Here is a 7,037-nt window from a genome sequence, read left to right on the forward strand (position 1 = left end):
CTCGGCTCAGCTTGGGCTTTTATGATCTCATCGATGTCCCATCCAGATAAGCAGGGCAGACGTCATTCTCTCCATTCAAGGGATGGGATGTTGAGGCTCGGAGTCCCTTAACTTGTTTACAGCCACTGGCCAGCTGCTCACCTACGGCAGGGGACATGACAGGTCTGCTATCAGGCATCCCAGGGCTGAACACAGCTCCAAGTTTCACCTTCCGTAAGAAGTTACCAGCCTGCACATTGCTGTAAATGAGTTTCTAGTATTGTTACTGTTAATCCTCTACAAATGCAAAATATGTCAACACCTCTTCCTGCGCCCACTGAATATAGGGCCACCCACCCCTCCTCCGGCCGTATGTGTCGGAGGTGTCCACAGTGTCTGGACAACATTCTAAATGAAATCTTTCTACCAAAAAAAAAAAAAAAAAAAAAAAAAAAAAAAAAATAAACTGTAAAAAAAAAAAAAAAAAAAAAAAGCGCCATTTAAACAAACAAACAAAAACTCTTGCTGATTTCTTTCTTCAACATAATTGCATGTTCCCAAGAGTTGTTCCTGAATTCACCCTCCAGGGGCCTTCTGTGACTTGCTAGAGCCAGCCCAGGCTTCTGAAACTGTTTTTCAAATTAAAAGCTCTTTCTTTGGGTATAATACAGATAAACTAGTTGTGCTTATAAGTTTAACTTTTGAGACAGAGTCTCACTCTGTCGCCCAGGCTGGAGTGCAGTGGCACGATCTCCGGCTCACAACACTCTTTGAGTCCCTAAGGCACTTGAACCTCCAGGGTTCAAGCAATTCTCCTGCCTCAGCCTCCTGAGTAGCTGGGATTACAGGCATCCGCCACTACGCCCAGTTAATATTTTGCATGTTTAGTAGAGATGGTCTCCTACGATCTATTTAACAGATAGTTTCCCCATGTTGGCAGGCTGTGTCTCAAACTCCTAACCTCGTGTTTCGCTCTCCTTGGCCTCCCAAAGTGTTGGGATTATAGGCGTTAGCCACCTCACCTGGCCATGAGTTTACCTTTTAAAAGACCTTTTAAGCACACTCTTTAGGAAAAGGAGACACCTGCTAAGGTGAGATGGGTCAGGCCAAACTGCAAGCAGTTCCAAGTGTAGGAGCAGCTGTGAAGTAGGTTTCCTAGTTGAATACCATCCATCCCAGCGTCTGGGGCTCATGACTGAAGCGGGGTGTAAATGAGGTGCCATGCCATCCTTCTGAGTATCTTGCCTCTGCACAACACTTTTTAATTTTTTTTTTAATTTTACTTTAAATTCTGGGATACATGTGCAGAACATGCAGGTTTGTTACATAGGTATACGTGTACTGCGGTGATTTGATGCATCTATCAGCCCATCATCTAGGTTTTAGGCCCTGAATACATTCGGTACTTGTCTTAATGCTCTCTCTCCCCTTGCCCCCCATCCTGTGACAAGTCCCTGGGTGTGATGTTCCCCTCCCTGGGATGTTCCCCTCCTTGTGCCATGTGTTCTCATTGTTCAACTCCCACTTATGAATGAGAACATGCAGTGTTTGATTTTTCGTTGCTGTGTTAGTTTGCTGAGAACGATGGCCTCCAGCTTCATCCATGTCCTTGCAAAGGACATGAACTCATTCTTTTTTATGGGTACATAGTATTCCATGGGGTATATGTGCCACATTTTCTTTATCCAGTCTATCATTGATGGACAGTACTCTTTGAGTTCTAAGGCACTCACAGTCTGATAGTCTATTGCCTCCTGAGGCAACAACCATCAGACTATGTCCCTAGCCATCTGTGGGACCACCCAGCCCTGGAGGGTGCCTTGCATAGAAGGAACTTAATTTGTAATATGGCAACAGGCTTGCATGTTCCTTAATCATGGAAGAATGCCAGGAAAAAATGCCAGGGAAAGTGGAAACTCTCCTGAGGTCCCCCAGGCGCAGGGAGCTTGTGGATACTTCCCTCAAAACACAGGAGAGGGGCATGTGGGTTACTGTGCAGGGGGAGTGGAGGGCAAGCCCAGGGCCAGGGGAGCTGCTGCAACACAGTCCATTACTCTTTCCCCAGTGTCCACTCTCCAGATATGCATAGCAGTGGCGGGAGGGGGAGTGCAGCAGGGAACAACTACATGGACGAAGATGGAGCAGGCAGGCACAGCGGTATACTGGCGTTTGGTGCCATGTAGATAAATTATCCTGATAACCAAGTGTGCTTCCCCTTCTACCTCCTCCCCAGACAGTCTGACGCTGGGTAGAAGTATTAGACAGCAGGATGGGTCATTTAAAAGCGACCCAGGGAAGGTCTGATTTTGGGTCGGTCCATATTACATAAGATAATTAAGCCCAGGAGGCTCTCACTGTGCTCGAGCTGCTCATTCAGCTTCCTTTGGCAGGATTCCTCCCTCCAGTGCCTGGATGCTACAGGCTGCCTTGGCTACTTGGAGCAGGGTTGGAGTGGAGCTGTGGCCAGAAGACCCTGGGCATGCTTGGGGTAGGGTGGAGGATAAAAGGTTTTTACCTTAAAATAAGCTGCTAATTCATTTACCTTGAAAGAAGCTGCTAATTTGTTGTCCATTCCTGCGTTCTAACAATTTGAGAGACTGCAGAACAGAAATTACAAGAAAAAATTATAGAATATTTGACTCTCATCCATCATGCCAACTGTCAAATTGCCACATCTTCAAAATTTTACTTTCTTTTTCCTTTTGATCCCTCTGAGAGTCTGGAAATAAAAGTGGTTGGGGGAGCAGCTGAAATTCTGTTTGCTAAAATACACAGGAGAGAGTGTCAAACCAAGTTTATGCAGAGAATAAAGCTGCCAGTCCTAAGAGTAATTGTTATTTTCTGTCTTATTCCAGGAGAGACTTTTTATCCAAAGCTAATATTTGGCTGTTAATTTACCCAACTCTAGGCATTATCAACCATCCCCTTCATTTTTATGGACAGGGCCAGAGAGATTGAATAATGTGGTTGACAGCACATTCTTCGAAGTGAAGGGTCATGGCTTCTGTTCTGCTGGGAATGCCACATTCCTCCCTGGGTCTCCTGGGCATGACTTAGGTGTCGGTGGGGTATCAGCTTTTGTCATTCTTCCCCTGCCCTGCCCTCTAACCCAGTACCTTTATGCCAAGTAGCTTTAAATAAATATGGTTGGTTTAATTATAAACCATTCATTAAAATTCTCAGCATTGCTTTTCCATTTTGAAGGAAGGGGTGAACTAAATATTAATAATAGCTAGTACTCATTCTGCGCTTACTGGGTGGTGTGCTTTCTGTGGACATTTTCCATGTGTTTGTATAATTCCTTACCCGTAGCATTGTCTCTTCTGCCAGATGTCCTCATAGGTCCTTCAGGTCTTTGCTTAGGTCAGCTTGATTTCTGCCTTTAGGAGCTTACACTGGGGAGGGAGGGACAAGAAATTAAACAAGAAATAGAACACATGTGTAAATTGCATAGCATGTTAGAAGGTAATATAAGATAAGGGGTAAGGGGGATCAGAGATGCTTGTGTGCTATGCATGTGTGTTGCACACAGGTTAGCAATTGCAATTTTAAGAAGAAATGTCAGGCATAGTTTTCTTTGAGAAGTTGCTGCTTGAGCAAGGACCAAGGGAGGTGGAGGAAGGAGCCATGAGGGTGTCTGGAGGCAGTGTGCAAAGGTCCAAAGGTGGGCTCACACTTGGTATGTTTGAGAATCAGTGTGCTGAGAATAGACGGAGTGGCGTGGATGAGGGAAAAGGGGAAGCGGGTAGAGGCAATGAGGTCAGAGAGGTAAGGGGGCCTTCATAGGCTAGTGAAGATCTTTGGCTTTTACTTTGGAAGCAAACTGAGAACATAGGAAGGTGTTGAGCAGAAGTGTATATGACATCAAATGTGACTTAAGATCGTGAAAGGTCTCTTTTGTTTCTGTATTAGAAAAGGTTACAGGAGAACAGATGTGGAAGGAGGGAGACTTGTTCAGAGGCCATTGCAGTGAGCTAGACAGCAGACCCAGGTGCAAGCAATGGAGGTGGTGAAAAGTGGTCAGATTCAGGGTGTATTCTGAAGGTTGAGGGAACGGTGCTTCTACACAGATTGGATGTAGACAGTAAGACCCAGTGGTGAGTCAAGGATGATTCTAAGTTTTTTGGCTTTAGCAAATGGAAAGGTGGAGTTGCCATCAGTTGAGAAGGAAGAGGCTACAGGCAGAAGAAGTTTTGGAAAGACCAAATGTTCAGTTTTAAAATTTGAGCTGATTATGAAAATACCAGGTAGAGATAGCCATTAATACTTAGAGTCAGGTATTCAGGAGACAGACCTAGGCTGAGAATACATATTTGAGAGTTGTGACATGTGTGACATGTGGACGTTATTTAAAGCCATTATCCCAGATGAGATCACCAAGACAGTGAGTATAAATACAGGAGAAAAGAAGTCCAAAACCGAATTCTCAGGCAGCCCAAAAGTTAGGAGATCAGGGGATAGGAGAAATTCACAAACCAACTCTTCTGAACTCTGCAAAAAAGTTCAATGCTGTTTATTTATTTATTTTTAAATCCGCTGAGCTGGTCTGGATAAAAAGAAACCAAAGAGTCATTGCCACCAAATACATTTTGTGAACCTGTATTGGACACTGGCTTAAAAAAAGCTTCAAGAAACAAAGATTTTTGGGACAATTGGAGAAATCTGAATAGATATTAGATGATATCGTATTAAGGTTAATTTTCTTAGATGTAATAGTAGTAGAGTGGTTTTGTTGAAAGTTGTGGCATATGCAACTTTCAAATGGCTCGACAGCTACACGTGGAGAGAGAACAAATGTGGGAAATGGCAACAGCTGGTGAATGGCTAGGTGCAAAGTTAGGTGAGGGATATACCAGTGGGTATTCATTGCCCTGTTCTTTCAATTTGCCTATAGTTTGAAAATTTCAAAATAAAACTGTCAGAGAAAAAAAAAAAGATTGGGAGAACAAGTACAGGAGACTCCAGAGAAGAGCAGAGCAGAGATGGCTATGGGTGTCCTGGAAACCAAGTGAAGGTAGTGTATAAAGAAAGAGGGAATAAAATCCATGTAAAATGTGAGGCCAGGTGCAGTGGCTCACATCTGTAACCCCAGCACTTTGGGAGGCCAAGGCAGGCTGATCACTTGAGGTCAGGAGTTCAAGACCAGCCTAGGCAACATGGCCAAACTCCAGCTCCACAAAAAATATAAATATCAGCTGAGTGTGGTGGTGTGCACCTGTGGTTTCAGCTACTAGGGAAGCTGAGGCATGAGAATCACTTGAACCCAGGAGGCGGAGGCTGCAGCGAGCCAAGACGCCACCACTGCACTCCAGCCTAGGGACAGAGAGATACTCGGTTAAAAAAAAAATCATGTAAAATGCTGCTGGTAGGTCAAATAAGAGGATCTAGAAATGAATCTTGAATTTAAAAACAGAGTCAATGGTGACCTTGGAAGGGTGGCTGGACAGGTGGGTGGGTGACAGTCACCTCTGGTGGCTAAACCCAAAGAATGGGCATGTTGATTCAGTGCCTGGGCCTCTAGAAGCCAGGAATGCGTGTGTGTGGTCGCTCATCTTTGTGTGGGGTGAGTTCTGGTGGGTGAATTTGGTGGCTGTACTGGGTGGGAGGGGGACCCGGGGGTTCTGCTCTGGCTCTCCAGTTTGGCAGCACAGTTTGGCTTTTCTCTGGCAGTGCTCGGGGTGGTTCAGAGAAACCTCTGAGTACAGTAAACACTGGGACTGGCTTTTATTTGACAGGGAGTAGATACATTCAAATGGAGACGGTTGCATAGAAAAACTAAAATAAGTAGAATAAAGAGTACATTTATTAAGCAAATTCCAGTCTTCTCCAGGCAGAAAAGAGCAGAACTTTCTTCTCCCTCCCTCCCTTCCTCCCTTTTTTCTCTCTCTCTGCTGCCTGAATTACCCAAGCAGTTGCCTCAATCCTCAGTTTTCTAGGGATATGGACCTGACCTCAGAATTGATTGCACAGAAACCAGCCTTGACGACAGGCCTGCCCTCACCCCAAGGAGCCAGAGCAGTTTTAGAAATGTCATGGATCAACATCAGTCTCTCTTTTTCCTTTATTCAAAAGTCACTGGATTCCTAAAGTAGCATGCATTCATCAAAAACAAAGAAAAATTTAGGACAACACAAAGAAAATCAAAATCTCCTAATCCCATTACCTAGAAAAAACATTATCCATTTACTCATTTTTTATATGTGTATGATTAATTCCTTTTAAATAAATAAGGATTACATATGTGGCTTTCTGTTTTCCACCCTTAACAATATATTGTAAAACTTGTGCATGTCATCAAATATTCTTCTATGACACAATTTTGAGTAATTGTATAATATTTTATCCTGTAGATCTATATAATTTATTAATGATTTTATTTTATTTTGTTTTTTTGAGATGGAGTCTCGCTCTGTGGCCCAGGCTGGAGGGCAGTGGCGCCATCTTGGCTTACTTCAACCTGTGCCTCCTGGCTTCAAGTGATTCTCCTGCCTTAGCTTCCCAAGTAGTAGGGACTATGGGCGCCCACCACCATGCCTGGCTAATTTTGTATTTTCAGTAGAGATGAGGTTTCACTATGTTGGCCAGGCTGGTCTCAAACGCCTGACCTCGGGTGATCCACCCACCTTGGCCTCCCAAAATGTTGGGATTTCAAGCATACATCACCATGCCTGGTGGATCTATAGAGTTTTTAAAGTTAGAGTTCTGTTGTGGGATATTTAGGTTTCTTACAGATTTTCACTTTTGTAAGTAAAATTTCTATTGTCAAAAGACATAAAATTGTGCCAAATTTGTGATAGATGTGATTGGCTTTTAGTTGTGATTTCTAAATGGAGGCAGCCTTCATTCTACAAAATACCTGGAGAGTTGCACTGGGCAGTGTTCGAACAGTGAGTTTTGGGACAAGGAAACACATAATAAAAAGAAGCTGATTGGTTAATATCAGGTTATTTTCTTAAAGGTTAAAGCAGAGAGGACTTCCTTATTATCCTGACTTGGGTAGACTGGAATCTCTTGTTTTTAGGGAAGAAAAAATGGCCTGTTTTGAAATCTGTCTGCTT

Source organism: Cebus imitator, unplaced genomic scaffold (genome assembly GCF_001604975.1).
Source record: "Cebus imitator isolate Cc_AM_T3 unplaced genomic scaffold, Cebus_imitator-1.0 Scaffold221, whole genome shotgun sequence".
NCBI classification, from domain to species: Eukaryota; Metazoa; Chordata; class Mammalia; order Primates; family Cebidae; genus Cebus; species Cebus imitator.